Raw genomic sequence first — 27,752 nt, 5'->3', positions numbered from 1 at the left:
CTGTGGCGAGGGATTTTGGGGATTGTAGTCCAGTGGTAGCGCAGAGTAAACACAGAACAATAACAGGGCGCAATTAGGTGGCGTCTTTGACGTACTGAAGTGCTTGGAGGCATTTCACCGGAGCGTGAATAGGCAAAAGGTAACACCGATTCCACACGTGGATGATTTTAAAAAAGTATGGTCGGGGGTAATAAAGGCGAGAGAGAGAGAGAAAGAAAGGTCGACGTGCTAAAGGAAGAAATTCCAGAGTTTAGGAATTGAAAAACCGCGTCGTAATGCGGTTGCATTTGGATTTTGAAGGGACAGAACTGAGGATAATGGCTTTTAGTTCATGGAAATGCCTGGTCCTTCCGTACTTCATGTCAGACTATTAGTCTGGAATTTGGGAACGGTAAAGGGGTTAAGAGAGGTGACAGTAAGGGAGAGCCGGGTGTCATCGGCGTAAATCTGGAGAGTGTGTTGTGTTGGTACAATGTTCTCAGGGGGGATGTGTAAGTGAGAAATCCGCGGAGGTGAAGCCTCGATCCACGGGGGACTCTCGAAGTAACCGCAGAACTGGGCCAGGAACCAAATAGGAACGATTCCTTTACTACTACTGAATGGATGGGAATGTGCAGTCCCGTCCGGCGAGTTATACTGTAAACATCGCCAGGTGTGTCCAAAAATACCACAATGATCATAACTTGATACCTCTTTACGAATGAAAAAATATTTTCCTCCTATTAGTATTATTAGTTAACGAATTATTGCTAAATATGGTAAATTGATTATTGAAGAATACAGTTGATAGCAAATAGCAATTTAGAAGTGAGATAGTAGAAACACAAGCATATCAGCAACTAAATGATATTTAAGTTACTTCTATGTGTTAAATAACATGGCACGGTACATTCTCAAATGTTCAATCTTTAGTCCATTTCAGCTGTGATAAATAGTTGGGGTCTTTTATTGCCTCAAAATGGAAAATGAAGTTTTAAAAACAATTCCTTAACTTTCTTAAGAGATAAGGGTGGCACCAGCAAGCAGTATATTTATTGCCCTCATTACTCTGTGAGAAGTTGGTCAACCTTGAATTATGTATTCTGGGAAATGAAGGTGTTCCCTCAATACTGAACCTCCCCCAACCATCCTAATCACCCCCATCCCTCATGACAACCCCCCACCCCTCTGCATCTGTGAGTGTCAGGGTTTTGGATCCGTGATGACAGATGAATGACAGCTATTTTCTGAGGTTAGAATGGTGTGTGATCTGGGGGTGGGGGGAGGACTTGAAAGCATGTGTTCCTATCCCTGCCCTCCCATTATCTTTACCCTTCCAGGCAGCAGAACCTATAACTTTGTGAGACACTGAGGACTAAACCATGGTTCTTAAAAGAATGAGAGGTGATCTCATTAAAAGGTGCAGCCGTTTGAGAGTGCAGATGTAGCCTGGTTTGAAATTAATCAGATATAAGGAGAGTTTTGATAAACTCTCTGGAGCATTGGGAGCTGAAGGATAACCTGGCAGAGGTTTATGAAGTTAAGAGAGGCAAAAATAGGGTATTTCTCCCCAGGGTGGAAAGGACTTGGGAAAATGTTTAACATGGCTCAGGACCTTAATAGAATTTATGAAGGATCACAAATTCAAATAGAGTAGAGTACAATAGAGTAGGCCTTCTAGAAATTATATAAGAAGTATCTTCACTCAGAGATTGAATTTTTGAAATTCTTTATCTGGAAGTTCAGTCATTGATTTCATTCAAAACTGATGTCCATAGGTTTCGGGAAATTAGAGGGGCAAATAACAGTGCAGAGGGGGAACCTTAGCCCTATTCCTAACTTAATTTCTCAAGTTGACTCTGTCTATAACTGGACTTCGAATGTGTGACTAACAAACCATAATCAGAAAACCTATGCAAGATTACTCTAAACACCGCTGCTCCACAAACTTGCAACCTCAGTCCCCTACTCTACCCTCTGTAAACTCATAACTGCATGGCCATATTCTGTCTAGAACTCCATCTAGAACTGAGCTTCCCAACCCAAGGTCCACAGACCACCTGCTTTATGGTATTGGTCCATAGCATAAAAAAGTTTGGGAACCCAACCTCTAGATTCTAGAAGTTCATAGATGATGTTACCGTAGTGTGCTGCATCTCAAAATAATGATAATTCTGAATATAAGACTGAGATAAAGAGCTTGTCATCAAAGCAAAAGAGCTGACCATTGAATTCAGGAAGTGGGACAGTTCTCATGCTTCTGTCTACATCAATGGTATTGAGGTTCAGAGGGTTGTAGGCTTCAAGTTCCTTGGAGTGAGCGTCATCAATAGTCTGTCCTGGTCCATGGACAAGAAAGATCACCAATGCCTCTGCTTCCTCAGCATGCTAAAAAAATGTGGTATGCCCCCATCGACCTTTAGCAAATGTTATCAATACACCATAGGAAGCGTCCTCTCTGGGTGCATGATGTCTTAGTGCAGCAACTGCTCTGCCCATGACTGTAAGAAACGTATCACGGAAACCAGCCTCTCCTCCATACAGAATAATCAAAGACCCCACCCACCCTGGGTATTTACTCATCTCCTCCCTCCCATTGGGCAGAGGATACGAAAACCTAAAAGCTCATACCACGAGCATCAAAGAATCAGAAACAGGTTTATTATCACTGGCATGTGCCGTGAAATTTGTTAACTTAGCAGCAGCAGTTCAATACAATACATAATATAGAAGAAGAAGAGGAGAAAAATAAATAAATCGATCACCGTATACGTATATAGGATAGATTAAAAATCGTGCAAAAAAACAAATAATATATATTAAAAAGTGAGGTGGTGTTCATGGGTTCAATGTCCATTTAGCAATCGGATGGCAGAGGGGAAGAAGCTGTTCCTGAATCGCTGAGTGTGTGGCTTCAGGCTCCTGTACCTCCTACCTGATGGTAACAGTGAGAGAAGGGCATGCCTTGGGTGCTGGAGGTCCTTAATAATGGACACTGCCTTTCTGAAACACCTTCTACCGCACGATAATAAGACTATTGAATAGTTCCCTACTATGATAAATTGAACTCTTGACCTCACAATCAACCTCATTATAAACTTGAACCTTATCGTTTACCAGCATTGCACTTTCTCTGCAGTGTTTACACTTCATTCTGCATTTTTATTGTTTAACCTTGTTGTACCTTAAAGCATTGTGTAATGATTAGATACATAGGAACAAGATTTTATATCATAAGATCATAAAATATAGGAACAGAATTAGGGCATTTGACCCACCGAGTCTGCTCCACCATTCAATCATGGCTGATGTATTATCTGTCTCAACCCCATTCTCCTAACTTCTCCCATAGCCTTTCACACCCTTACTAATCAAACATCTATCAACCATTGTTTTAAATATACACAATGACTTAGCCTTCAAGGCTATCCGTGGCAAAAATTCCATAGATACATCTCCCACTAGCTAAAGAAATTCCTCCTCATCTCTGTTCCAAAGCGACGTCCTTGTATTCTGAGTCTGTGCTTTCTGGTCCTAGACTCCCCCCCCTATAAGAAACATACTCTCCACATTCTCTCTATCTGGGCCTCTCAAAATTTGATACGCTTCAAGGAGATCCCCTCTCATTCTCCTAAATTCCATTGAGTACTGACCCAAAGCCTTCAAACGCTCCTCATACATTAACCCTTTCATTCCTGGGATCATTCTCATAAAACCTACTTTGGACCGTCTCCAATACCAGCATATCCTCTCTTAGATAAGGGACCCAAAACCGCTCACTGTATTCCAAGTGCGGTCTGACCAAGGTCTTATAAAGCCTCAATATTTCAGACTTGCTTTTATATTCTAGTTCTCTCTAAATAATGCTAACATTGCATTTGCCTTCCTTACCATTGACTCAAGTTAATTTTACAGAATCCTGCATGAGGACTCCCAAGTCTGATTTCTGAATTTACTCCCTGTTTAGTAAATAGTTATGCGTATGTTCCTTCTACCAAAGTGTATGATCATATGTTTGCCTACACTGTATTCTGTTTACTACTTCTTTGCCCACTCATCTAATCTAAGTCTTTTCACAGACTCCCTGCTTTCTCACTATCCAGATCATACAGTCAAAAGGAGTGGTCCTAACACTGACCTCTGCACAACACCATTAGTCACCAGCAGCCAAACAGAGAAGGCTCCCTTCATTCACGCTCTTTGCCTCCTGTCAATCAGCCAATCTTCTATCTTTACCTCCTGTCAATCAGCCAATCTTCTATCTTTACTATCTTTCTTGTAATACCATGTGCTCCTGTTAAGCAGCCTGATATGTGGCATCTTCTCGAAGGCCTTCTGAAAATCCAAGTAAACAACCTCCACCGCGTAATCCTGCTTGTTATTTCCTCAATGAATTCCAGCAGATTGATCAGGCAAGAATTCCCCTGAAGGAAACCATGATTACTTCGACATATTTATCCTGTGACTCCAAGTAACTTGAAACTTTATCCTTAATAATGGACTCCAAAATTTTCGCAACCAATGAAGTCAGGCTAACTGGGCTATAATTTCTTGTTTTTTGCCTCTCTTAAAGGGCAGAGTGACATTTGCAATTTTCCAGTCCTCCAGGACTATTCCAGAATCAAGTGATTCTCGAAAGATCGCTATTAATGTCTCCACAATCGCTTTAACTGCCTATTTCAGAACACTGAAGTGTAATCCATCTGGTCCAGGTGACTTATGTATCTTAAGACCTTTCAGCTTCCTAAAAGCACCTTCTCATTAGTAATAGGACTACGCTCACTTCTGCCTCACTCTCCAATTTCTTGCAAACTGCTGGTATCTTCCGTAGTGAATACTGGTGCAAAATACTTATTGAGTTCATCTGCCATTTCTTCGTCCCTCATTACTATCTCTCCAGCATCATTTTCCACCGGTCTGATATCTTTATATGTATGTCTGAAAAAAACTTCTGGTATCCTCTTTTTAACTTCATATTTCATCTTTTGTCTCCTTATTGCTTTTTTTTTTGGCTTTTAAAAGCTTCCCGTTCCTCCCTTTAGAAAACTTCTTCTTTGGAATGAGTCTACCCTCCGCCTACCAAATTGATTCCAGAAACTCCAGTCCTTGCTTTCACTGTATGGCGGTGCATGTGACCATAATAAAGCGATTCCAACTGCAATATATAGAACACAGAACCATGGAGTGCAGGATCAGGCCCTTCAGACAACTATGTACGTGCCAAGCATGATGTCAATCTAAATACAGCAATCCCTTCTGCCCACGTATATTCATATCTTGTTCCCAGCCTGTCTAAATGTGTCTTCTTCATTCCTTCCTCCACTCTCCCAGCAGCACATTCCAAACACCGACCAGTCAATGAATTAAAAAGAAATTTGCCCCGTACATCCACATTAACCTTTAACCTTAAACCTTTGCCCTCTGGTATTTGACATTCCCACCCTAGGAAATAGACTCTGACTGTTTCCTCTATCTACGCCTCCCATAACTTTATGTACTGCTGTAATTTCCTGAAATCTATGGACATCAATTCTGAATGCTGGTCAGCCCATGGTGGACCTGGTTGAGTTTGCAGCCCTCCACAGCTTTTTCCAATCCAGTGCAGTGGCCCCTCTGTACCAGTCAGTCATCCAGCCAGTTAGAAAGCTCTCCACACATAGTGCCATCGATCTTGCCTCTCCCTGATACTTTCCTTGTGGCTCCGTATCAATGTTGATTTGAGCTATGATCCTGCGATATGCCCTGGGTCATTTTCCCCTCACCGCAGCTGTTATATAAATCAAGTTGGTTGTTGTTGTTGCACGGTGTTGAAAATTACATCCTGCCCAGATTGAATGGATTGCAGAGCAGGGGGAATGGGAGAGATGAGCAACCTAATCCTTCACAGTGTTGGCAAACGAGATTGTGCAGTGACATAGATCCCAGTATTCTGTACAAAGTACAGTTAAACCTTTTCTCTGAGGATCATCACCTCATCATGGTGGACAAGCCTGAGAGTTCGCGAGATCCTAAGAGCGGTGCCGTCCATTGTTTAGGTACAGGTAGGGTCACCCGCGGTGGGAAGGTCAAGGAGGAGGTTCCAGCCAAAGAGTGATCCAACCAGGATCTCGGCAGTGGAGTTGGCAGAAGATGACGACACTTCACAACCACAGTGAAGGTGGAGGAAGGCTGCCGCAGTGAAGACTCCCCGGGGATCTTGCATTCCAAGCCACTGGACCCTGGCCCCGATCTGTCAGGGCCATGTGGTAGCTGCCCATGTATTTGTCTCCCCACATTAAACAAAGCCATGCATTGGTGTTCTCCATGAAGGGAGTAACCCCTGAAGAGAACACGTTAATCAACTCGAGTGATTGGACTACTTCTAGTATAGTCAAACCTGTAATCTTTCTGATCTTTGTACTTCACTAAATAAATAACTTCCAGTTAGTTTTTTCCTTCAGCAATCCACTAAAATTCCCCTACTAAACATAATCCCAATATGGTTTCAGCGTAATATAGAAAATGGCTAAATTCCTAGCAAACAAGAGAAAATCTGCAGATGCCAGAAATCTGAGCGACACACACAAAATGCTGGAGGAACTCCGCAGGCCAGGCAGCATCTATAGAAAAAAGTACTGTCGACGTTTCGGGCCGACTCCCTTCCGCGGGACTGGAGAAAAGAAGTTGAGGAGTAGAATTGAATGGTGGGGGAGGGGAGAGAGAAATGCCAGGCGATGGGTGAAACTTGGAGGGGAGGGATGAAGCAAGGAGCTAGGAAGTTGATTGGTGAAATGGGTGGCCACTGGGAGATCCTGCTTGTTCTGGCGGATGGAGCGTAGATGCTTGGTGAAGCTGTCTCCCAATCCACGTCAGGTTTCACCAATCTACAGGAGGCCACACTGGGAGCACCGAACACAGTAAATGAGCCCAACAGACTAACAGGTGAAGTGCTGCCTCACCTGGAAGGACTGTCTGGGGCTCTGAATGGTAGTGAGGGAGGAGGTGTCGGGGCAACTGAAGCACTTGCTCCACTTGCAAGGATAAGTGTTGGAGGGAGATCAGTGGGGAGGGATGAATGGACAAGGGAGTCGCGTAGGGATCGATCCCTGTGGAAAGCAGAAAGTGGAGTGGAGAGAAAGATGTGTTTGGTGGTGGGATCCAGTTGGAGTGGCGAAAGTTTCGGAGAATTATGTGCCGGACGCGGAGGCTGGTGGGGTGGTAGGTAAATTCCTCGCAAGTCAGGGAGCCAGGGGCAGTGTGATACGTAGCATAATGTTACAATCAGCATAATGCTATTACAGTGCCAGTGAATTAGGTTCAATTCCCCCACTGTTGGAAAGGAGTTTGTACATTCTCCCCGTAATCGCGTGAGTTTCCTCCAAGTGCTCCAGTTTCCTCCCACATTCCAAAGATGTTTGGGTTGACTAGTAACATGGGTGTAATTGGGCAATCGGGCCTGTTGGACTGGGAGGGCTGTTACTGTGCTGTTTTTCTAAATCAAAAAAATCCTTAGAGATCTCCCTTGTGTTTTGGATCCACACTGCTATTTTTTTTCATATTGCCTTATGTTTCTAGATAGCTACAAAACAATTGTCTAAATCCACGTTAAATGCACTGTTGATTACTTTTAAAATGACATCGAGGTAGTGTGACTGTGCTGCTCGCATCTGGGGGCACCCAGTGCTGTAACCATCATGTCCCACTGCACTCACCTTAAACCAAGGTCAGCTAATTGTCTTGATTGCAGAGGTAGAATGAAGACTATGTGGGCCCTGACGTAGGATGAGGTTACGATGATGTAATCTTTTAATGCAGGTAAGGCCCACAGCATCTCATCGAGCCACATTGGTCCCGAGTCTGTCTATTTGACATGATTTTAGTGCCGCACAACACAATGAAAAAAATCCTCAGTCGGAAGCCCGGCCCAGCATTTAGTCTCCACACGGCCTGTGCTGTTGTCATTTCCACCAATGCCGTCGTGGACAGCTGACACAAAGGGGTGGGGGTTGAGAGACAAGGAAAAGTTTAGAAGTTAGGCCACAATTACTAATCCTTCTATTCTCCAGCAAGGTGCCACAGGGATTATACTTTTAATGTTTGGAGCAATGCTCGAAATAACACAGATAATCAATTCTAAAGACACAAGATATTCGGGCTGAATGTCGGCTGTTTATTTCTCTCCATAGATGCCCACCCTGCTGAGTCTGTGCAGCATTTTATTTATTGCTTATCATTTATTTAGAGATACAGCACGGTGACAGGGCCTTTCCAGCTCAACAAACCCACGCTGCCCAGTTACAGCCATGTGACCAACTAACCTACTAATGACCCATACGCCTTTGGGAGGAAAAGCACGCAGTCACAGGGAGAAAATGCAAACTCCTTACAGACAGCAGTGGGAAATGAATCGACGTGGCTGTCGCTGTAGTAGCTTTACACCAACCGCTACAGTACCATGTCTGTGTGAGTTATTCATCAATTCTAATATAGGCCAGGACAGAATATCACCAATTCGGCAGTGTGACAGGAAACTAACATCACCATGTTTATATATTAATATATTTAATTAAAACTTTTAAATGTCTAATAATAAATACCCATTTGACACATCTCTCTTTGAGCACAGCTGAGGTTAGAGGTACTATCCACATAAAGTAAGCCTGCCCTCTAGTGGACAGACTCAATTATTGTCACAGCAGAAATCCATTGGATCAAATTCTGACCTCAGAGTGGTTGTTATCTATATTTATTTTAGAGAGACAGCAAGGTAACTGGCCCTTCAAGCCCAGCGAGTCCGTGCCCTCCAATTACACCCATGTGACCAATTACCCTACTGACCGTACATCTTTGAAACGGTGGACATCGGAGCACGCGGAGGAAACACACAGTCATGGTGAGAACGTGCAAACTCCGTATAGACAGCAGCGGAATTGAGCCCAGGTGTTATAATAACTGCTGTACAGTTGTGGGGCATGCTGCTGCCTCCAGTTTGTTCTATTCCCTTCACACCTTAGTATAACCTCTGGAGGCAGTCAGGTGGCTGTGGCTAGAAGGAGGTGGTCATTGATCAAGACAAAGACCCCATCAGAACCATAGAAACTCTAAAGTGGCGGTAGAGGTAGATACATTAGACATTTAAGAGGCTCTTAGATAGGCCTGTGGATGAAAGAAAAATGGAGGCTGTACCTGTACTGTTCAATGTTTCTATCTTCTTTGTTTTATGCTTTACATAAGCCTAAACTAGGCCAAAGTTGACACAAATCAATTTTTAGAACACAAGAGACAGAAGATGGATGCCGATCTCTTTGCAGGCTGTCCATTGACAAAGTACGTCTGGAGAAGGATGCAGGGTGCATTGCCACATTTTACCCCAAGCAGCTGCAGAGCAGCGGATCCTCTGATGTATGGGCTGTTCCCAGGGACACGGACACAGACACAGACACACACACACACACACACACACACACAAACATACACACACATACACAAACACACACACACATACACAAACTGCAACTGGAAGATCAACCACCCTGTGATGGTGCACCAAAACTTGTTGGTCCTCCAGCAAAGGGAATAATGCTGACTGGTCCATTGCAAGTGGAGGTAGCCGCTGAGGTATGCACTGAAGCCAATGCCACAGCATTGTGGGGAAGCAGGACAGTCTAGAATCTCCTGTCACCAGACAGTGAGGAGCAAAGTCTGGGGTAGAAGTGCCGCAAACTTTTGGAAGAGTGTACCATCTTAAAAAGCCACATGAGTAACAATGGAGTTGTGTCCACAATGTGTGCACACTACTAATGTACAGATTTGTAATGTACTAATTTTCTTGCAGGCATTCACGGTAAATACAAATAAACAGAATAGAATCAATCAAAAACTACACTCGAAGATGGACAAACAACCAATGTGCAAAAGACAACAATTATGCAAATACAAAGAGAAAAACAAAATAATAAATAAATAAATAATATTGAGAACCTGAGTTGTAGAGTCCTTGCAAGCGCTTTCAAATTGATCAGTATTCCACCTTATGCTTCCACGTGTGAGGACAATTGCTCAGGTTCTGTTGCCAAACAGAAGTCTTGCTGCAAAGGTTTCAGTGCACGAGGAAGCACATCCAGAGAGAATGTGAGCTTTGCTGTGTTTTTCCATTCGAACGCATACAATCCAGGCTCCCCGGAGAGAAAGGTGGGAAGCAGAAAGACTTTAGCTGATAGCTCCTTTAAAACGCAGTGGCCAGGATTTACGCAGGATGTTCTCCGATCAGTTGCTATCAAAAGCATTCGGCCAGACATAACAATAGGAGAATAAGAAGAGAGCAATCATAAAGTATTAAATATTCATTGAAAAAAAATCAGGGAATCATCAGTGTTTATGCAGCCTGTCCTGGATAGGGGGCAGCATCATACAATACAATTGTTAAACACCTCTCTCATTTTTGTAAGGGTCAGCACATTTTGTTTACAAGTGTTCATGACTCAGTCTTAAGCATCGTTGGAAAATCTGGCATTTATTGCCCCTTGAGGAAGTGATGGACTCCATGTTGGTGTTCTCTCAACATTTAGCAAGGAAGTTCCATGGATTTAATCCAAGTGCAGTGGTCAGGAAAATGTATGGCTGATACGTGACTATGAATATCTGTGGGGAGGCGGAGGGGGTGATTCACAGGAAAACTTGAGAAGGGCTATCACCTTCTACCGCGCTGCCCGTATCACCAAGGGACAGCATGGTAGAGTAATGGTTAGCACAATACTTTACAGGACCAGCGACCTGCCTTCAGTTCCTGATGCTGCCTGTAAGGTGTCTGTACGTTCTCCCCGTGACCATGTGGGTTTCCTCCGGTTGCTCCGGTTTCCTCCCAGAAGCCAAAAATATACCCGGCTGGCAGGTTAATTGGTCATTGTAGTTTGTCCCATGATTAGGCTAGGGTTAAATCAAGGAATTGCTGGGCGGTGCAGCTCGAATCCATTCTGTATCTAAATAAATAAATAAATAGATAGATACATAGACAGACAGGCAGACCTTCTGGATTGGTGAAGGTCGCCACTTCGAGAGATACTGGCAAAATAGAGGGATTTTGCCCATTCCTTCATGACTGCTGGATGATGTGAATACAACTGTGCTAGGCTACTGACTAATCTGACATGCCTGTCAATTTTTTTCTCCCGCCTCTGGATGCCCTTGAATAGGGCCTTGCAGGGTTGACTGTGCAGGGTATGTCTTTGTTATGGCCTGATTCCATGCTTGGGTTGCACCCAAACAGCCTGCTCTATCGAAACGAATTATTAATCTGCAATTCCATTCTTCCTGCGAGCATATTAAATAGTACATAAAAATCAAATTGACTGTGGCTTGGAAGCATCTCAATGCACTTCATATTGAATGGATTTTTCTGTAATGAATGTTTACTGAATTGTATGGACTGGAAAGTGCCCAAGTACAATCCTCATTTGTGGCTATTAGTAGAGCTGTGTATGGGCAGTAGCTATAAAGTATGCACAGTTTAGCCCAACCTGCCTTCTAAGGTAATACAGGTGGAGGTGGGAATCCTCCAGGAGTTCTACTACTGATTCATGCTAGAAACCCTGTTTTTGGATACAAAATGAAGAAAGAATTGTAAAGGTTTCCTTCACAGCCTCATCTATAGATTGGGCAAAGGTATCTCTATCTGGGAGAGGAGAGAGGAACAGAAAATGAAAGCAGTGATATAAGTAATATTGTAAGATTAAGCATTCTTCATTTGTTTAAATAATTCATTATGGGTTATATGTAAAAATAGTTAATGGCACAAGTCATTACACCACTACGTCATAGGCACACGCCTCACTTAAAGTATAAACTAAACTAGACACATAACTGGGCTCCCATCTTTTTCTTTAAATTATTTTTATGTTTTGGAATTACAAAACATAACAGTGGTGATAAAAAAAGTTTTAATCAAACCCGGGTAGACTATTTACCTGTCGAAGCACAGCTAGACATTCAAGTTAATAAAAATAGCACAGCTTGCTTTCATTGCAAGAGGAAAAAATGCTTGAGTTTATAAAAAGGGCAGGAAATAGACAAATTCACAGGTTCATAAATAAAACAGAAGCAGAAGTGGTTGGCTACATCAGAAAGATAGATGTGTTTGATTGCACAAGAAACAACTGGATAGCGTATACTGAGCAATTGAGCAGTTTTTTAAAGCAAATGGAATAGTGGATGAGAAGTGGGTGTCAGTTTTGCTTAGTGCATTTGGTTTAAAGACATACAGTTTGCTTAGTAGTTTAACTGCTCCAACCAAAGTAGCCAAAATAAGCTTTGCTGATGTCGTAAAATAGGGGAACATTTAGGACCAAAACCATTGTTAATAACAGAATGCTTTAGGTTTCATAAGTGGAATCAAAAGGAAGGGAAGTCCATTTCAGCATTTGTGGCTGAAGAGATTGTCTGAGCATTGTCAGTTCAATAATGGGCTTAATGATCCATTGACAGATTGTTTAGTTGTGATATTTTACAAGAAAACATTGAAAAACAGCTTCTAACTGAAGCACAGCTCACATTTAAAAGAGCAGTTGAAATTGCTGTATCAATGGAAACGGCATACAGAGATGCAGTTGAGTTGCAGTCAGGAATGAGAGCATGAACAAAATTGCAAAGTCTAGGCAGAAACCTGCCCTGCTGAACAAATTGTGTTACCATTGTGGCAGCGGTTCACATACACCAGACCAATGGAGATTTAAAGAGGAAACTTGCAAAAAATGCAACAAAGGAGGACAATGCAAAAAGTATGTGAGGCTGACAAAAATAAATAAACTGGACAGGAAAGTGAAAAGGGTAAAAAGTCAAGTTGTAGTTTCAAAAAGAGCACTAATCTGCATGTTGTTGATGAAAAATCTGTTGATGATGAGAGTGACACAGGACTGTGTAGCCTTGAAATTTACATGTGAAAACTAACAGTAGATAAGCAATAAATACGAGGAAGTCTGCAGATGCTGGAAATCCAAAGCAACATGCACAAGTTGCTGAAGGAACTCACCAGGTCAGGCAGCATCTATGGAAATGAATAAACAGTCAACAACTTGCCCTTCTTCAGGACAAGTAATATGGCTTACGCTAGAAGTGAACAGAAAATTACTTAAAATGGAATTGGACACTGGCTCAGCTGTTCCCGTCATTCCAAAAAATGAATTTAAATGGTATTTCAAAATACTAAAGTGAAGTGTGCAGATACCCAATTAAGAGCTCAAACTGAAGAGAAGGTAACTCCTGTGGGAATGAAATTTGTAACAGTGAAATACAACAAGCAACAAGCCACATTGTGCTTACAGGTGGTAAAAACAGAAGGGACAGCATTGTGGGGATGTGAGCTGCTTAGACAACTACAGCTTAATTGGAGATTCATCCACCATTTGCATTCCAGATCCCTAGCAATAGAGTCCACTGAAAGTGAATTAAGAAAAGTGATGGATGATATGACTCATTAAACTTATGGTCCTATGTAATTCACATTCTATTGCTCCAGGTTTCTTAGGAAAAGTGATAAATACTGATTTTTTTCATCTCTTCTGGTATTATTCCAGTCTCATAAATGTCATTGATCAAATCAGTAAGTTTTTCAATTCCATAATCTTCAAGATACTTCTAAGAATTTTGATGACAAGAGCTAAAAGTAAGATACAAGCTGAAATAGGTAAAGAACAATGTGGTTTTGTGAGAGACAAAGGTACAAGAAACGCATTACTGTATTGATGTTAAAGGTACTATCAGAACGAGCTATTCAAGTGCAAAAAGATATGTTTGTTTGTTTTATCAACTACACAAAAGCATTTGATAAAGTAAAGCACAATAAGTTATTTGAAATATTACAGAAAACTTTAGATCTAGATTCGAAAGACCTCTGTAATCTGTACTGGGAACAAACTGCCACTGTAAGAATAGATGGAGAAGTGAATCAGTTTACGAAAATCAAGAGAGGCGTTAGTCAAGGGTATGTTCTCTCCCCTGATTTATTTAATGTATACAGTGAAACAATATTACAAAAAATAAGAGACATCTTGGGAATCAAAGTTGGTGGTGAAAACATCAATAATTTCAGATATGCAGATGAGACTGTGTTAATTGCAAGTACGGAGGAAGAACTACAAAACTTAATTGATATAATTATTGAAGAAAGTGCAAAAATGGATCTATCTATCAATTGCAAAAAGACGGAATGTATGGTGATAGCCAAAAAGAAGGAAAATCCTATCTGCAGGCTGAGAATAAATGGGGAAGACATAAAACAAGTACAGAACTTTTGCTACTGAGGAAGCTGGGTGACATCAGATGGCAGGTGTGACATGGACATCAAAAGAAGAATAGGGATGGCAAACGACACCTTTACGAGAATGAAGAGTATACTCACCAATACTAAACTAGGCATGACAACCCGCCTCAGAGTACTGAAATATTACATTTATCCAGTTATGTTATATGGCTCAGAATGTTGGAAAATATCTCGTAAGATGAGGAAATGAATTGTAGCAGCAGTGATGTGGTTTTTGAGTAGGATGCAAAGAATATCATGGACAAAACGAATATCTAACGAGGATGTCATGAACAGAGCAAACTCAGAAAGAGAAATAATGTATGAGATCATGAAAAGGCAACGTAACTTCATTGGACATGTGATTAGGAAAGAGGAGTTAGAATGCACGGTAATTATGGGAAAGATTGAAGAGAAGAAAGCAAGAGGAAGACAAAGACAAATGATGATGGAGACAGCAGCCAGAGAACTGGAAATGAATACCAATGAATTAATCCACTTGACCTGAAACAGGAGTGTGTGGGCCATGGCAGTCAAAGCTGAAAATGGGCATCTGATGATGATGATGATGATGATGGATGATGTCACAGCAGTGGTCAAGGATAGCATTGGAAAACTGAAACATATCAAGGATAAAATGAAAATGCCACACCCAAGTTTTGTAAATCCGGTCAGTTTCCTTTTTTTCATCCTTGAGAAAGTAGCCAGTGAGCTCGATCACATGGAGATCTAAGGAATTCTTTCCGAGGTTGATTGGAGCCCAGGAGCAACACCAGTGGTCCCAGTAGAGAAGAAGAAAAGTTCGGTCAGGATCTGAGATGATTTTAAGGTCACCATCAATCCAGCATGAAAGTAGATCAATGCCCCTTACCCAAGATAGAGGATATCTTTGCAAACCTTTCTGGAGGAAAGTACTTCAGCAAAGTGGACATAGCTGAGGCTGACCTATAGATGGGGATGGAAGAATGGTCTAAAGTGTTTCTCACCATAAACACTCACAAAGGGCTCTTATTGTTATTATAGGATTATTTTTGAAGTAGCATCTGCACCTGCACTTTGGCAGAAAGCCATGGACCCACTGCTGCAAGGGTGCCCAGTGGTATTTGCATAACATTATTGTTACCGGTGACGATGTCACAAAACATCTACAAAGTCTCAAAACACTGTTAAAATAATTAGAAGATTATGGGCTCAGTGCATAATGCAACAAGTGTGAATTCTTTAAACCAAGCATCTTTTACTGTTGTCACACCATCAATGCACAGAGATTACCCACATATGCTGAGAAAATTCAAGCAGTGTTGGATGCCTCAGGACCAAAGGGCATGTCACAGTTGTGGTTATTTTTAGGATTTGTCAATTACTATCAGGTTGCTGCCAAAGTTGGCTACTGTGCTCCAAGTGAAGAAATGGCAATGGAGAACGCAGTGTGAGGTAGCTTTCAAAAAGGCAAATGAAATGGAGACATCCAAAACTGTACTAACATATTATGATCCACATTGTCTGCCTGTGACACCTTGCCTATGGTATAGGTGCAGTCATGTCACATGCTATGAGTGATGGAAGTGAACACCCCACAGCCTTTGCATCACAGTCCTTAACAATGCAGAGAAAAATTACGCACAGATTCTCGGAGAGGCCTTGAGTCTGGTTTAGGATGGAAAATGTTTCAACCAGTTCTTGTATGGGGGAGAGTTTACCCTTGTTACTGATCATCAACCACTAGTGTCCATTTTCAATCCGCAGAAGGGTTTGCTACTAACAGCAGAAGCACGTATACAGAGATAGGCTTTTTTTCTTGGAGAACACAATTACCATATCGAATTCAAGAAGGTGGCTAATCATGGGAATGCTGATAGATTGTCCCATTTACCTTTGAGGAAGGAAATACCTGAAAAAATTAAAAAGAGGGCACTCCTCTTGACTTATTCTCTCTAGTGCAAATCAAAAGTCTCCCTTTTTTTTTCAGATTATGAGGACACTCAGTCCTCGTTTATTGTCATTTAGAAATGCATGCATTAAGAAATGATACAATGTTCCTCCAGAGTGATATCACAAAAAAACAGGTCAACCCAAAGACTAACACTGACAAAACCACATAATTATAACATATAGTTACAACAGTGCAAAGCAATACTCTAATTTGATGAAGAGCAGACCATGGGCACGGTAAAAAAAAGTCTCAAAGTCCCGATTGACTCCCGATAGTCCCCAATACCAGGCGTCAAAAAGGAGAGACTCTCCCTGCCATAAACCTCCAGGCACCGACAACTGCCGATGCATTGGAAGCACCCGACAACAGCCGACTCTGAGTCCGTCCGAAAACTTCGGGCCTCCGACCAGCCCCTCCGACACAGCCTCCCGAGCGCCATCCTCTACCGAGCACCTTCGACGCCGCCCCGGCCGCCGAAGCAAGCAAAGCTGAGGTCTCGGGGCCTTCCCCTCCGGAGATTCTGGTCCACACAGTAGCAGCGGCAGCGAAGCGGGCATTTCAGTATTTTCTCCAGATGTTCCTCCGCACTCTCACGTCTGTCTCCATCAAATCAGGATTGTGCACGGCACCCGACTTGACAGATAACAGACATCACCGAAGTGGTCGCGCGCGTTGCATCGCACCGCCATCTTCTCCTACCTATTAATGCGGAGATGATCCAAAGGGACACTAGAAAAGATCCCACACTGTCTCAGGTCTACATGACAACTCAAAATGGCTGGAATGTGCAGCAGAACCTCCAGTTCCCCCATTTTTACCAGTGCCGGGATGAACGTGCCCTTGACAGAGGTTGCCTTATGTGGGAATTGAGAGTTGCTGTGCCATCCAAGCTGAGAGCTAGAGTGTTGGGAAAGCCAAATGCTGGTCATCTAGGTACGGTCAAAATGAAAGTGTTGGCTTGAAGCTTTGTCTGGTGGCCTGAGATAGATCAGCAGACTGAGCAGCTCGCCATGCACTGTTCAGGACGCCAATATGTCCAGAAGATGCCAACATCAGTGCCTCTTCACCCCTGCGAATAGCCTGCATTGCCCTGGCAGAGGACGCATGTGGATCTTGCTGGACCATTCAGGTGTACAATTTTCTGAGTAGTAGTGGATGCAGCCACGAATTGGCCAGAAGTGCTCCCAGTGGTCTCCACTACAGCTTCGCATGCTATTGATGTGTTAAGAAGCCTCTTTGAAAGGACTGTGTTCCAGAACACTTAGTGACAATGGACCACAGCTTAAGCAGAAATTTTTCAGTCATTCCTATAAAGTAATGGAATAAGACATATTACATCTGCACTGCACCACCCAGTTACCAATGGCTTGGCGGAAAGGTTTGCCCAGAGACTAAAGAATGCACTGCAAGTAATGTCAGCAGAACACACTACACTAACACTGAACCAGAAACTCACCAATTTCCTCCTTGCATATCATACTGCAGCACACTCCACAACCAACAACTCACCAGCTATGCTGTTCCTAGGTCATCCCTTGCACTCATTCTCGGACCTCCTCAAACCCAATCTCAGAACAAATTTGCCGGAAAAACAGCTGAGACAAATAGAGGGTACCTCAAACAAGGAGGTCCAATGTTTCACTCTTGGGAAAGCAGTCCTAGCAAAGGATGACAGAGGTGATTAAAAGTGAGTACTCAGAATGATTAAGGACGGAACTGATCCTCTCTCCTACACAGTGGAGATTGCATCTGATATCATCTGGAGATGACACATCAATCAGTTGAGGAGAGCATAGACAATTGCTAGACAAGAAAGGTGGCCCAAACCGTCAGAACCACTTCCTACAGTCCCAGAGTCAACTCCTATGACCACCAGGGAAGAGGCCCTAGAACCTGTGATTGGTTCATAGGCCTTAGAATCTGAGATTGGTTCACAGCCACAAGTCTCACCTGCCAAGCAGAGTGATCCCCTTTATCAGTAAAGACCTTATGCCACAAGAGTAAAAATGCCTCCATTGTGATTAAATCTTTAGGCCTGAATGGGACAATTTAACAATTTAAAATTTACTGTGCTGTGGATATCTATATAGCAGTTACATTATATGGTATATTCTATATTGAGTTGTTTAGAACTAAATAGGGAGGAGTGCTGTGTATTTAATGTTTGAGTAATTTAATATTGTAAATATGTTGTTTGATTAAGCATTCTTTGTTTAAATAATTTATCATGGGTTACATGTAACAGTACGTAAGTTACATTCATCATTACGCCACCATGCCATAACATGCGTGCCTCGCTTAAAGTAAAAACAAAACTAGACAAGTTATCTCCGGGCTTCCGTCTGTTTTTTAAAATCATCTTTATGTTTTGGAGTAATGAAACATAACACCAAGGAAGATCCGGAGCATTATTTGTTGATCATTGATGGCTCCAAATGTATTCCGAGGCATTAAAATAATCTCTTGAAATTTGCCTTTTATCAGTTCCTCCAGGAACACCCTCAGTCTGACAGCCAGTTTCTGTCACAATAGGTTGACTGATGCATGAAGTTCGCTTTGAAATATCAGCAGAAAACAGAGACTCTGCACCAGCACCTTCCAAGTAAACACAGTGACCTTTTACCAATAGAAACAAAACAAAGCTTTTCTAATGGAACTAGGTAGAACTAAACATGAGCTGGGAATGCATGAGGCAAGGTTGCCAGTGAAATTCAAGACTGTGTTTCATCTTCATACTTCGTTTGAAAGACTGAAACTGGCTTTGTAGGTTAATTATATTATTAAAAAGTATATTTATCCTTTACCTAATAAAGTGGCCACTGAGTGTACGTTTGTGGCACATGATTGGCTGATTAATATTTGTACTAATGAGCACAAGACCATAAGATCATAAGATATAGGGACAGAATTAGGCCATTTGGCCAATCGAGTATGCTCCACCATTTCATCATGGCTAATCCATTTCCCACTCAGCCCCAATGTCCTGTCTTCTCCCCCTATCAATAAGTTCAATAGGTACATTTAATATCAGAGAAATGTATACAACACATCCTGAAATTCTTTTCCTTCACGAACATCCAGAAAACAGAAGTGCCACAAAGAATGACTGAAAATCCCCCAACTCCCCCCTCCCACGCATAAACAGCAGCAAAGCAATGACTCTCCCCCCCCCCACCAGCAAAAAAGCATCGGCACCCCCCACCGAGCACTTAAGTGTGCAGCAAAGCATCAATAAAGACACAGACTTGCGGTACCCCAAAAACTACTCGTTCAGATGGTATTTGACATAGCACAGACTCTCTCTCTCTCTCTCCCTTATAAGGGAAAAAAAGGTGTCCCCAATTTCACAGCGAGTGCGGAGACATAACAAAACAACTCGCCGACTTATGGGGTTAAAAGTCTGTTGCATCGCTTTTTCTGAGCTCTGTGCCCAAAAATCTCAGGTCTCTGAGCACATAGTCAGCAGCCAGCTCACTGCTTTCGACCTTCCGTGTACTCCCACGACACATCAGGCGGCAGCACCGTCCTCGAACCAGCCTGTCTCCAGAGCCACGAAAATCCAGCACCCTGAAGACCACCCTCTGGTCTTAGACTCCCCCACCATAGGAAACAGCTTCTCCACATCTGCTCTTTTGAGGCCTTTCAACATTTAATAGGGAGTCTATGAGATTCCCCCCTCTTTCTTCTGAATTCCATTGAGTTCAGGCCCAGAGTCATCAAATGCAAATGCTCCTCATATGATAAGCCCTTCAGTCCCGGGATCATTAGCAGCAGTACGGGAGTGCCTAATAAAGTGGCTGCTGAAAGTATTATTTAAAAAGTAAATATAGTACAGTTCATCTCTTTTAAAATGGAGCTGGTATGGATATACTAAACACGTCAAATTTGCCACGATGCAGAATTTTCTGGTCATCACAGTATAAGAAAGATACAAAGCTACAAGGGAATTTGCAGAAAACAGATCGCAGAGCTGAGAGGTTCAAGCACACCAGTTCCAGAGGAGTGACGTGACAGATGAATTAAAGATTATGAACAGGTTTGGCGAGGTGGGATGCGGAAAAGATATCTCCATTTGTTGGGGAGGCCAAAAATGTAAGAAAGTCAGTCATAAATTCAATGACTTCTTCACTCAGAGATTGATGTGAAATGTACCATCAAATGGAATAATTGAAGTGAGAAATGCAAATGCCTTTAGGAGAAGATAGATAATCACTTCAGGGAGAAATAAATAGAAAAATGTGCTAATGGGTTCAGGTCAAATCGAGTGGCGGGCTCTGGCTGGAACATTAATGAAACCAAGGACAGAACACATTGATTCCATGCTCCAGATTTACTGTAGTTCAATGTGACATTGTCTGATTTCCCTCCTGTGCTACAAGATTTGTTGAATCATTTACATTCCTACTCCCTTCTCTCTCATCTTCCTAAATCTCACAATTGACACCGTGGTGAGTGAAGAGCATGAAATTGTGTACATTTTTCTCCATAAGTGCGTGCATTAAGAGCTCCTGCACAAACGTGCTATCACACACAGAAACAACAGAAGTGTAAAATAAAATGTCTAGGCCGTTGTCAAATTGCTCATTCTGGAAGAATTCCAGTGAATTAATAATGAACTCACAAATGAGCTGTTGCTCTGTCCGCTCAATTAGGCAACAAAGCTTGCAGGTTTCACAGAATCTTCAAAGTGTATGGCTGAAGAGGACATCAATCGGCCCTTTATCTTTGTGCCATCTGGAGAAAGCCATCCACCAAATCCCACCTCCCATTTCTTGTTCTTCAGCCTTGTAGGTTACAGCAGCTTCTAATGTCCTGCCGGATACTGTCAGCACACAATCAATGTTTCTTGTTTTCAGACCTCTGTCACTTATTGGGTAAAAGTATTTCGGGTCATAGAAAACTACAGTGCAGAAACAGGCCCTTCGGCCCATCTCATCCATGCCGAACTAGTCTGATACTTAGTGTAATTTCCCTGCTCCCAGACCAGGCCTCTATACCCATCTCATCCATGTACCTATCCAAACTTCTCTCAAATGTTACAACGGAATCTACATCCACCACTTGTGCTGACAGCTCGTTACACACTCACACCACCTTTTGAGTGAAGAAATTTCCCCTCAGATTTTCCTTAAATATTTCACCTTTCACCCTGAACCTATGACCTCTAGTTCTAGTCTCACCCAACTAGTGGGGGAAAAGCCTGCAAGCACTCACCCTATCTATACCCCTCATAATGTGCATCATCACCATCATTATATGCCATGTCATATGACATAGGCAATCATAGTTTCATGACCATTATTGCTCTTGGCAAATTTTTCTACATAAGCAGTTTGCCATTGCCTTCTTCTGGGCAGTGTCTTATATACCTCTATATTATCAATACAATATCTCGCCTCATTCTCCAGTGCTCCAGGGAATAAAGCTCTAACCTATTCAATCGTCCCCTATAACTCAGGTCCTCAAGTCCCAGCAGCATCCTTGTACATTTTGTCTGCACTCTTTCAAGCTTATTGGTATCGGTTCTGAAGTAGGTGCATAGAACTGCACACAGTACTCCATATTCAACCTCACCAGCTTCTTATATGACTTCAATATAACATTTTAAAACTTGTACTCAGTCTGCTGATTTATAAAGGCCAGTGTGCAGAAGTTCTCTTTATTACCCTATCTACCTGTGATTTTTCCCCAATTCCCATTTAAGCCTTTTACTGTTAACTGCAGCCTAGGCCTCCTGTTATAGAAACTGCTCTCTAAAGGGAATTAGGTCCTTCGCTTCTCCAAGCTATCAATGACCTATATTTTATAGGTTTATATCCCACAGTCTCCTCTTTTCCAAAGAAGATAAACACAACAAATGCAACGCTGATCTTTCCCAGATCAGGGTTCAAACTGTCAACAATAATAATTAGTCCGTCTGCATTAGAGCATATTGAACGTTTCACACAGTGGTTCAGTTGCAGTGGTGTCAAAATAGCAGCGGGATCACACCATGATCATCAGCAAGATGAATGACGTTTCATTGGTTTTAACTGATGGTAATATGTTCATCATAAATATGTGAGGGCTACCCTGCTCCTCATGAATGGTGTCATACAAAGTACACTGCCAAGCAAACAGGTGTGGCCTCACTTCTGAAAGATCGATCAGTGCACTATGCTCTCAATATTGCAGTGGAGGGCAGGCTCGGATTATGAACTCAAGCCTCTGTTGGAGACAAGAGCGTTTCCAAAAAAGTAGTAAACAATCTTACATCAGTGTATAAAGTCATGAGGGGCATAGACAGGGTGATTGTACATAGTCTTTTGCCTGGGGAGAGGGAAGCAAAAACCAGAGGGCAGAAGTGTAAGGTGAGAGGGGAATGATTTAAAGGGGACCTGAGGGGCAACTTCTTTAAACAGAGAGTTGTGTATATATGGAATAAACTGCCAGAGGAAATCGTTGAGGCAGGTACAGTAACGACCTTTAAAAGACAGTTGGAGTGGTACTTGAATAGGAAAATGTTAGAAGGATATGGGCCGTATGTGGACAAGTCCGACTCACTCAGGAGGGCACCTTGGTTGGCGTGGACAAATTGGGGTGAAAAGGAATGTGTGTATACAAATAAATAAATAACAGATGGGGTACGAGGGGCAAGTGGGGCATTAGCGGAAGTTTGAGAAGTCAATGTTCATCCGGCATGAACATTGACTTCTCAAACTTCCGCTAATGCCCCACTTGCCCCTCGTACCCCATCCATTATTTATTTATATACACACATTCTTTCTCTCTCTCTCCTTTTTCTCCCTCTGTCCCTCTGACTATACCCCTTGCCCATCCTCTGGGTTCCCCCCCTCCCCCTTTTCCTTCTCCCTGGGCCTCCTATCCCATGATCCTCTCGTATCCCTTTTGCCAATCACCTGTCCAGCTCTTGGCTCCATCCCTCCCTCTCCTGTCTTCTCCTATCATTTCGGATCTCCCCCTCCCCCTCCCACTTTCAAATCTCTTACTAGCTCTTCTTTCAGTTAGTCCTGACGAAGGGTCTCGGCCCGAAACGTCAACTGTACCTCTTCCTAGAGATGCTGCCTGGCCTGCTGCGTTCACCAGAAACTTTTATGTGTGTTGCTTGAAATTCCAGCATCTGCAGATTTCCTCGTGTTTGAGGCTTTTTCCATGCTGTTTTACTCGATGACTATGAACATATTAGTTTATCTAATGTAATTTTCTCCCATCCCTCCTTCTCTCTTTTTCCATTCTCATTCTGGTTATCCTCTCACCCCTCATCTTCCCTTTCCCTGCCTCCTTCCCTTTTTCCATGGTCCATTATCCTCTCCGCTTAGATTCCTTCTTCTTCAACCCTCTTTCACCTATCCCCTCCTAGCTGCCAACTTCATTGCCCATTACCTCCGACCACTCAGATCTCCCCTCATTTGGTCGCACCTATCACCTGCCAGCTTATACTCCTCGCTGTCCCCCCACCTCCTTATCTTGGCATATTCTCCCTCCTTTTTCAGTCCTGATGAAGTGTCTCAGCCCTTTATTCTCCTCCATTGATACTGCCCATTTGCTGACTTCCTCCGGCGAGTTGTATGTTTCTCGAAAATTCAAGCACCTGCAGAATCTCTTGTGTTTATGGTTTATGTTATGAGCATTTGAATCTAATTTCTGGCTGTGTAAGTTTTAAGAAAACACGCAAAAGTGATGGAGTGATTGCTTGTTTTAATCTTGATAAATTAATAGAGAAGTATAAATTTGAAAATGTAATAACTGAAAGAAAGTTTAAATATGAATGAGAATCGATAAATGGGAGGACTGAGACTTGAAACTTGCACTCAGGTTCCTGTGACATTAGTAACCTTAGTGTTACTGAGATCCCAATGAGTGAGTTCCCCAACTAAGTGGGAACTCCAATGGTGCTATACTGATAGTCCGACCCCACCTGTGGATGGTCACACAAGCACTAGGAACAAAGAGGAGTGTTACTATACACACCCGACCGCACCAGCTTCCGGGGTTTAGACACTCCAAGTCTCCGGAATATGGCTGGCTGGTGCGGCCCCTTTAAAGACTCAGGCCCGCCCCGCTAATTGCCAACCATGTTCTGGCACCAGGATTTAATACTTAAAGAGCACCTGAACTGAGGTTCGGTGCTCTGCATTAAACAAAACATTGAAAATGATAGGGAAACACCAGACAGGATTGTGTGAGGAATGTCAGGACGAGGAGTCAGTAGAACATGTAGTTCTCTGTTGCAGGAAGTATGGGATACAGAGAGAGATGATGAGAAATAAATTAAGGGAGTTGGGGATGCAGGAATTCACATTAAAAGGGTTGCTGGGCATGGGTGAGAGAGCACAAGTCCGGGTATTTTTAGCGTTTTTAAGGGGTACAGGGGTTTTTTATAGAATATGACGAATAAACAGGAATAGGATACTAGGATGGTCAAAGATGGGAGGGTGAAGTGTAGGTTTGTATATATATGTGTGTGTGTGTGTGTGTGTGTGTGTGTGTGTGTGTGTGTGTGTGTGTGTGTGTGTGATTGGGTGAAGGGATTTAGAATGTATGTCTAGTGCACATTCTGGAGCAGAGGGTGGCGGTAATGCACCATTAAGCTGGATGCCAACCGCCGTAAAACAAGATACAGACAGACAGACAGGATCGGTGCTCAGCCGTCAGCTCAATTTTGGATTCTCGTCCCGTATCTAGTTAAAGAACCCTGTTTTCATCTCAGTCTTGTATTGTCTTGATTCTAGTCTCGGATACTGCAGTACTTGGGTCCTAACCGTCCTCACCTAGGTTTCTAGTCACAGGGAGGCTGTTCAATCTTTAGAATCTGTTTGATAGGAAGAGCACTTCGTGGACTATTCAGCCCAGTTAAATTAGAGCACGGCATGGGAGCAGCCAGTCCATTCCATACAATGGATTGCAACTTCATTCATTTCGGGACAGCTTCACCGAGATCACAATTCATCTCTAAATAATTATCAGTCTCAGTCCTAAAAGCTCCTTTGATCTCAGGCATTCGCAGCCCTTTGCATGAGAGACTTCTAGACATCCACAATCCTTTTTCTTTGGTGAAAATAAAATCTCTGTTTTCACTTGTGAATGGCCCAGCTGTAATGATTATGTCTCCTGTTTTAGGATTCCCCTGACAGAGGAAACAGTTTAATCATAACAACTCTGTTTAATCTCTGAACCATTTTAAACACCTTGGTCCAATCACCTTGTGAGTTTATTCTACTCAGAGGAATAGGAGCCAGATGCCAGTGCATTGAATTACCATTGGAAGATTACAGGCAATTCACTGAAAACATAACCTGGAAGGAAAGGAAGTCACAACTGCTCTGAAAAGCCAGTCATACTGGTATCCAGACAACAACAAAAACAGGCTTATATTTGGTTCATTGCCAGAGAAATGATTGTAGGCTTTTATTCAAAGACATACTGTAGATTTCTTCAAAAACAATAACTTACTTGTTCTAATATAGTCTCACTAAGCAATTATTAGAGCACAGAATATTGAACAGCACAGCATTGTACAGGTCCTTTGGCCCACAATGTTGTGCCAAACTTTTACCTGCTCCAAAATTAATCCAACCCTACCCTCCCACATAGACCTCCATTTTATTTCATCAATGTTCCTCTCTTAAATGTCCCTGAGGTAGCTGCCTCTGCCACCAGTCCCAGTTGGTGTAGGGTGGGGAGGTTTGAGTATCTCAGAAACTGCTGACCTCCTGGAATTTTCTAGGTATAACTAGAGTTTACAGAGAATGTTGTTTAAAAAAAACATTCAGTGAGTGGCAAATCTGTGGGTGAAAACATCTTGTTAATGCGAAAAGTCAAAGCAGAATGCCAGGCAGGTTGACACTGACAGGACTTTCTTCCTTTCCCCAAAAGAAACCATTTGGAAACATTAATGCAGTTGAAAGATCGTAACATTTTACAGTATTGAAGGAAGCAATTCTGCTCACTGTCCCTGTGAAAGGCCTAATAAATACGATTCACACCACTAATCTTTCCCTGCAAGCCTGAAATGTCGAAGATCTTTATTGATCTTCTTTTTCCATCCTTTTAAACATTGCCTTTGAGTTCATAACAGTCCACTGTATAAATAAATTCCCTATACCTGTTTCTGATTACCTTAAATCTATCTTTATAGATCTCCCTCTGAATCTCACCTAATTTTAAAGCATACCTATTAAGTCATATCTTAATCTCAAAGTTAAAGTCAAAGTCAAGTTTACTTCATATGCACAAATACATGTGTGAAAAAGTTACTTGCAGCAGTGTCACATAGCATCAGAGACACGACATTCACAAGCATAACATATATTAACCATAAATTCTACATAAACTCATTTAGGACAAATAAAAAGTCAATTTTAGTGCAAAGTGGTCATAATGTTGCTATACTGAGGTAGTAATTAGGGTTGTGCAGTTTGGTTCAAGAACTGAATGGATGAACAGAAGTTCAAAGTTCAAAGTAAATTTATTATCAAAGTTGTTATTACAATACCATATGCTACCTTGAGATTCATTTTCTTGCAAGCAAACAAAAAGAAATACAATAGAATTTTATGAAAAACCCATACATAAACAGGCAAAGACTGACAAATAACCAATGTGCAAAAAAAATCAAACTGTGCACATAGAAATAATCCTGAGAACAAGAGTTGAATAGCTGCTCTTGAACCTGATGGTGTGGAACTTCAGGCTTCTGTACTTCCTGCCTGATGGTAGCCACGGGACCCTCTTTTGATAATTTTTCAACTTAATACTGTAGAGAGATAATCACTTCCTTCTTCCTGTGTAGAAGAGTTGTTGCAATAATTTCTGAGTGGATAAAGAAGAAGGAATATTTGGGATGGTATTCTTTTGTCAAACCATTGACATTGTCTCCTGACTAAAAAGCAATTTTAAAATGGCCATCAGACATTAAAAACACCAATTTCAGCAAAAAAGGCTCCTAGATTTTATGTATTTGGATTCAAATGGATAATGGTTTCACCAGTATGTTAACCATAAGGAAACAATATCCTACTCGCAATAGTTGGATTATTTTCTAAATTTGGGGACCAATTGCTTGATCATGAAAGAATAGTCAGATCTAATGTGACCTGGTTCAGAAAGTTGATTGCCCAAACCTCTTATTGCCATTAAAATGTAATACAGTTTAATTATTAGTATGATTGAATAAAGCACAATTTCTCACCCTCATCTCAAAGTCAAAATGCCAAGACCTCCAGTCTTGCATTGCACACTGTGTGGCAGCGCAGCCTAATAAGGTACTCCAAGTTCAGAATTTGCTTCAAAGTACACAAAAGGAACATCTTGGAAACATACCATCTTAAAGGCATAAAATATGCTTTTAGGCTTAAAGCCTGGTATTGAAAGACTAATGGCCAAGAAAGGGAGAAAGAACCTCCAAAAAGTAATGTATACAACCCAGTCCATCACAAGAATAGCCCTCCCACTATTGAGAACCTCTACAAGGAGTGCTATCACAAGAAAGGGGCATCCGTCATCAAGAAACCCGCCGTCCGGGCCATGCCCTCTTCTCGTTGCTGCCATCGTGAAGGAGTTACAGGA

At 42.2% G+C, this 27,752-nt stretch overlaps 1 long non-coding RNA gene across 1 annotated transcript; it reads left to right on the top strand.

Moving 5' to 3' along the window:
• Nucleotides 1–22: 22 nt before the first annotated feature.
• Nucleotides 23–9,902, top strand: LOC134355495 (uncharacterized). The gene is made up of 3 exons (XR_010020099.1): nt 23–139; nt 8,714–8,851; nt 9,794–9,902. It is a non-coding gene; the product is annotated as an uncharacterized LOC134355495 (long non-coding RNA).
• The last annotated feature ends 17,850 nt before the right edge of the window (nt 9,903–27,752 follow it).

The sequence above is a fragment of the Mobula hypostoma genome, chromosome 13 (assembly GCF_963921235.1).
Source record: "Mobula hypostoma chromosome 13, sMobHyp1.1, whole genome shotgun sequence".
NCBI lineage: Eukaryota > Metazoa > Chordata > Chondrichthyes > Myliobatiformes > Myliobatidae > Mobula > Mobula hypostoma.
This window is presented reverse-complemented; position numbering and strand designations above follow the sequence as displayed.